We start from the raw sequence: 6,366 nt of genomic DNA on the forward strand, positions 1-6,366 counted from the left end.
GGGCGTTCGTAAGGCCGTAGGGAATGACCAGGTATTCGTAGTGACCTCATGCGGTGATAAAGGCCGTCTTCCATACGTCGCCTTCACATACACAGACAAGGTTATATGCACTTCACAGGTAGAGTTTTGTATAGATGTTGGCGCGGCTCACTTGTTCAAGGGTCGCTGGGATCAGAGGGAAAAGGTTTGTCATTCAGGAAGTATTCAATACAATATATGGAAGGAGACCACCATCCTTTTTTCCAACGAAGAAGAAGCTGGACGCAGCCAGGGAAGAAGATGGACGAATGAAACCGTTTGAGTGCTTCATCAATGTAGTTCTCCATTATCCCGGAAAATGAGGCAGATAGGGGGTAAACACGGCCCTTCGGTGGAGACACTCCAGGGAGTAAGTCAATAGCATAGTCCCCTGGGCGATGTGGTGGCAGAGTGGAGGCCTTGATTTAGCTGAAAACATTGCTGTACTGGGCATATTCAGATGGTATGGTGGGTGGCACTGCCGAGGCAGAGTCCTCAATGGTGGTGGCTCTGCAGGGTAGGCTGAGACAACTGGTGAAGCCGGTAGAAGACCAAGACAGTAGTTCACCTTGTCGCCACGAGATGGCAGGGTGGTGACGACAAAGCCAGCGGTGTCTGAGTATGACTGGCTGTTTGGGGGGGATGAGAGTTCCATGAGTTGAATGGTTTCATTGTGGAAGACTCCAATCTGGAGGGTGACTCTCTGTGTCAGGTGCGTGATGAAGCCTGTGCCCATTGGCTGCCCGTCCATGGTGTTATTCCTTAATAAGGGAAGGGTGGCAGGTGTTAGATCAATGTCAAGCTCTTGTACTAGCTGGTGATATATAACATTACCTGATGCTCCCGAATCTATCAAACCGTCTACGTACTTAGTAACCCCCTTCACGGTTATCAATACTGTGATGGAGAATTGCTTCTGGGAGATATTTAGAAATAAGGACACACCTACCAGCATGGCAGCGGAGGGATCCTTCTCATATCTCCATGGGGGCGAACAGGGCAATGGCTGAGTAGATGATCTTTCCCGCCACAGTATAGGCAGAGGCCTTCTTGGAGCCACCTTTGACGCTCGATACATGGGAGAGGAGCATGTCCCCAACTGCATGGGCTCTGGGAGACTCGGACGGGATGACAGAATCATGGAAAGAGAAGGTTTCGGGTTCCTGGGTGGCAGAGTTCTTCGGCGGTCGGCGATGAGGTGGTCGATGGAGATGGACATACGAATTTATTGATTTAAATCCTGAAGGTCACCTCTACAGGCCAGCTCCACCTGAAGTTCCCTGTTGAGCCCTATTCAGTAGACAGGAAGTAAAGCAGCCTCATTCCATCCACTCCCTGCAGGGCATACTCGGCAGCTGAATTGCGTCCTTGTTGAAGTTCTATGAGGAGGTCTCCTACCAGGGCGACCGGAAGGAGTGTGATCGAATACCTCTTTGAAGAGGGTGTGGAAACGGGTCTCGGATCCGAGTTCTGTGCTGTTGGCAGTCCATATGGCGGTGGCCTAATCCAGGGCTTTGCCTGTGAGTAGAGACACAACAACATCCACTCTGCTCTTGTCGGTGGAGAAGTTAGTGGGGTTGTGCTCAATGTATTTGCTGCATCGCATCAGAAATCCCTGACATTTCCCAGGTGAACCGTCATATTTTCCAGGCATGGATATGAACGAAGGAGGGCTATGGGTTACGATACCTGGTATCGGAGGGGTAGGGATAGGCTGGCGGGGAAGATGGAAGATTTCCGCCATGCTGGGTTAGGCGCCGCTGAATCCATTCCCTTTTCCTGTAATGAATACTCAGGGAGAACAAGGTGTAGATTCACGCCCAGAGCGCAGCAGGTGTTTATTTCACCTTCACAGAAGGCAGGAATCGTGGTCACAGGCAGGCAATGGTCATACACAGGTAGGCAAACAGGCAGGTGAATCAGAACTAGGACCGAAGGCTATAACTGGTTCTCACAAATGAGCTAGGAAAAGGCTTAGTAGAGTCAAGACGAACAATACCTCACAAAGGCACAAACAGAATGAACTGAACTAAATAAGGAGCTGATGAGACTAGGTGAGTAACTAACAGGTGAAAACAATAAACAAAAATGAAAGACAGGGCTACGTTCCAGAACACAAAGAAACAGGGCTACGTTCCAGAACACAAAGAAACAGGGCTACGTTCCAGAACACAAAGAAACAGGGCTACGTTCCAGAACACAAAGAAACAGGGCTACGTTCCAGAACACAAAGAAACAGGGCTACGTTCCAGAACACAAAGAAACAGGGCTACGTTCCAGAACACAAAGAAACAGGGCTACGTTCCAGAACACAAAGAAACAGGGCTACGTTCCAGAACACAAAGAAACAGGGCTACGTTCCAGAACACAAAGAAACAGGGCTACGTTCCAGAACACAAAGAAACAGGGCTACGTTCAAGAACACAAAGAAACAGGGCTACGTTCCAGAACACAAAGAAACAGGGCTACGTTCAAGAACACAAAGAAACAGAACCCAGGGTTGACTAAGAAAATAGATACAGAACTTTACAATACCACACTATAGCCAACTGTTTCATTTAAATATCACGAGCAGCAAAACAGCCAACAGCTATTTCGCTTTGTATTTATATTGGACATCATTTTTGGTTCAGTTTCGGTGAAATGTTTGGACTCATTATACGCGATGCCCACTGCATGAAAGGCGTCAGGGACTGTAGGAAGCCTGTATAGCAACATCAAGTTATTTAAAAACACTGCTTATTGTTTTTTGTTTATCATTTACTAATAAAAAAAAAGGATCACATTTTGATCGCTGTCCGTGGTGCTGAATCCGCTTGTATGATAGGCTATGTCTTTACCTTTCAAGTGGAAAAGTCACTATTGGCCATATCAACGGCCATGGTAGGCTAAAGCTATACACTGTAGCTATACACACTATACAAAACATTAAGAACACCTGCTCTTTCCATGACATAATCTGACCAGGTGAAAGATATGATCCCTTATTGATGTCACTTGTTAAATCCACTTCAATCAGTGTAGATGAAGGGGAGGATTTTTAATCCTTGAGCCCACTGATTTATGGATTGTGTATGTGTGCCATTCAGAGGGTGAATGGGCAAGACAAAATATTGAAGTGCCTTTGAACGGGGTATGGTAGTAGGTGCCAGGCACACCGGTTTGTGTCAAGAACTGCAACGCTGCTGGGTTTTTCACACTCGACAGTTTCCTGTGCGTATCAAGACTGATCCACCACCCAAAGGACATCCAACCAACTTGACACAACTGTGGGAAGCGTTGGAGTCAACATGGGCCAGCATCTTTGTGCAATGCTTTCGAGACCTTCTATAGTCAGTGCCCCAACAAATTGAGGCTGGTCTGAGGGCAAAAGGGGGGAGGGGTGGAACTCAATATTAGGAAGGTGTTCTTAACGTTTTGTAAGTGAAGGTTTATCTCATCTCATTTCTGTGGAGACTCCCCCCAAAATGAATATTTGTCCTAAGTGTTTGATCCGGAATATTCCGGCTTGGTGGGAAAGTCTGTGGAAAGTCACAGCAGTGTAGAACAGCTCTCTGTCAGAGCGGAGACCAGGGTGCGGAAAATTGGGGGAAAATGACATGATTAGACCTAATGGGATCTGTCTCTCTCGCTTTCTTTCTCTCTTGCTCTACTCTCTTTCACTTTGCCTCATCCTCTCTCTCTCTCTGTTTCATTCACTTGCTCTCTCTCTCTCTCCTTGTTGTTATTGCTCCCCTATCAGCCTTCTAGCCAATCAGTAGGCCTCTAGCCTATCTATGACGTTTATGACACAGATGTCTGTGTGAGTGAGGGAATGGATGAGACAGAGAAAGAGAGAGGGGTTTTATATCAGCGCTGATTAAACTATGTCCTTTATCTGTGTCCTTTATCTGGGAGGCGAGAGGAGAAGGAAGGGGAAAAGAGAGGGAGAAAGGAAAAAATAGAGAGAGAGAGAGAGAGAGAGAGAGGGGAAAAGAGAGAGAGGGGGAGGGAGAGAGAGGAGAAAAGAGTGGGAGAGAGAAAGGGAGAAAGGAGACAAGAGTGGGAGATATAGAGGGAGGGAGAGAGATAGGGAGAGAGGAGAAAATAGAGGGGGAGAGGGAGAGAGAGAGGGGGAGAGATGAGAGAAAGAGAGAGAGGAGAAAATAAAGAAAAGAAAGGGAGGGAGAGAGGGAGAGAGGAGAACAGAGAGGAGAAAAGAGAGGGGGAGAGAGGGAGAGAGCGAGAGGGAGAGAGGAGACAAGAGAGGGAGAGAGAGAGGGAGAGAGGGAGAGAGGAGAAAAGAGAGGGAGAGAGCAAGAGAGAGGGAGACGTTTGCCACACTGCAGACCCTCAGACGGATACACCATGTAGTACCACCCACAACACAGCACCATGTAGTACCACCCACAACACAGCACCATGTAGTACCACCCACAACACAGCACCATGTAGTACCACCCACCCACAACACAGCACCATGTAGTACCACCCACAACACAACACCATGTAGTACCACCCACAACACAGCACAGCACCATGTAGTACCACCCACAACACAGCACCATGTAGTACCACCCACAACACAGCACCATGTAGTACCACCCACAACACAGCACCATGTAGTACCACCCACAACACAACACCATGTAGTACCACCCACAACACAGCACAGCACCATGTAGTACCACCCACAACACAGCACCATGTAGTACCACCCACAACACAGCACCATGTAGTACCACCCACAACACAGCACCATGTAGTACCACCCACAACACAACACCATGTAGAACCACCCACAGCACAACACCATGTAGTACCACCCACAACACAGCACCATGTAGTACCACCCACAACACAACACCATGTAGAACCACCCACAGCACAACACCATGTAGAACCACCCACAACACATCACCATGTAGTACCACCCACAACACAGCACAACACCATGTAGTACCACCCACAACACAACACCATGTAGTACCACCCACAACACAACACCATGTAGTACCACCCACAACACATCACCATGTAGTACCACCCACCCACAACACAGCACCATGTAGTACCACCCACAACACAGCACAGCACCATGTAGTACCACCCACAGCACAACACCATGTAGTACTACCCACAACACATCACCATGTAGTACCACCCACAACACAGCACAGCACCATGTAGTACCACCCACAACACAACACCATGTAGTACCACCCACAACACAACACAGCACCATGTAGTACCACCCACAACACAGCACCATGTAGTACCACCCACAACACAGCACCATGTAGTACCACCCACAACACAACACCATGTAGTACCACCCACAACACAGCACAGCACCATGTAGTACCACCCACAACACAGCACCATGTAGTACCACCCACAACACAACACCATGTAGTACCACCCACAACACATCACCATGTAGTACCACCCACCCACAACACAGCACCATGTAGTACCACCCACAACACAGCACAGCACCATGTAGTGCCACCCACAGCACAACACCATGTAGTACTACCCACAACACATCACCATGTAGTACCACCCACAACACAGCACAGCACCATGTAGTACCACCCACAACACAACACCATGTAGTACCACCCACAACACAACACAGCACCATGTAGTACCACCCACAACACAGCACCATGTAGTACCACCCACAACACAGCACCATGTAGTACCACCCACAACACAACACCATGTAGTACCACCCACAACACAGCACAGCACCATGTAGTACCACCCACAACACAGCACCATGTAGTACCACCCACAACACAGCACCATGTAGTACCACCCACAACACAGCACCATGTAGTACCACCCACAACACAACACCATGTAGAACCACCCACAGCACAACACCATGTAGTACCACCCACAACACAGCACCATGTAGTACCACCCACAACACAACACCATGTAGAACCACCCACAGCACAACACCATGTAGAACCACCCACAACACATCACCATGTAGTACCACCCACAACACAGCACAACACCATGTAGTACCACCCACAACACAACACCATGTAGTACCACCCACCCACAACACAGCACCATGTAGTACCACCCACAACACAGCACAGCACCATGTAGTACCACCCACAGCACAACACCATGTAGTACTACCCACAACACATCACCATGTAGTACCACCCACAACACAGCACAGCACCATGTAGTACCACCCACAACACAACACCATGTAGTACCACCCACAACACAACACAGCACCATGTAGTACCACCCACAACACAGCACCATGTAGTACCACCCACAACACAGCACCATGTAGTACCACCCACAACACATCACCATGTAGTACCACCCACAACA

This window comes from Salvelinus namaycush, chromosome 33 (assembly GCF_016432855.1).
Source record: "Salvelinus namaycush isolate Seneca chromosome 33, SaNama_1.0, whole genome shotgun sequence".
Taxonomy (NCBI): domain Eukaryota; kingdom Metazoa; phylum Chordata; class Actinopteri; order Salmoniformes; family Salmonidae; genus Salvelinus; species Salvelinus namaycush.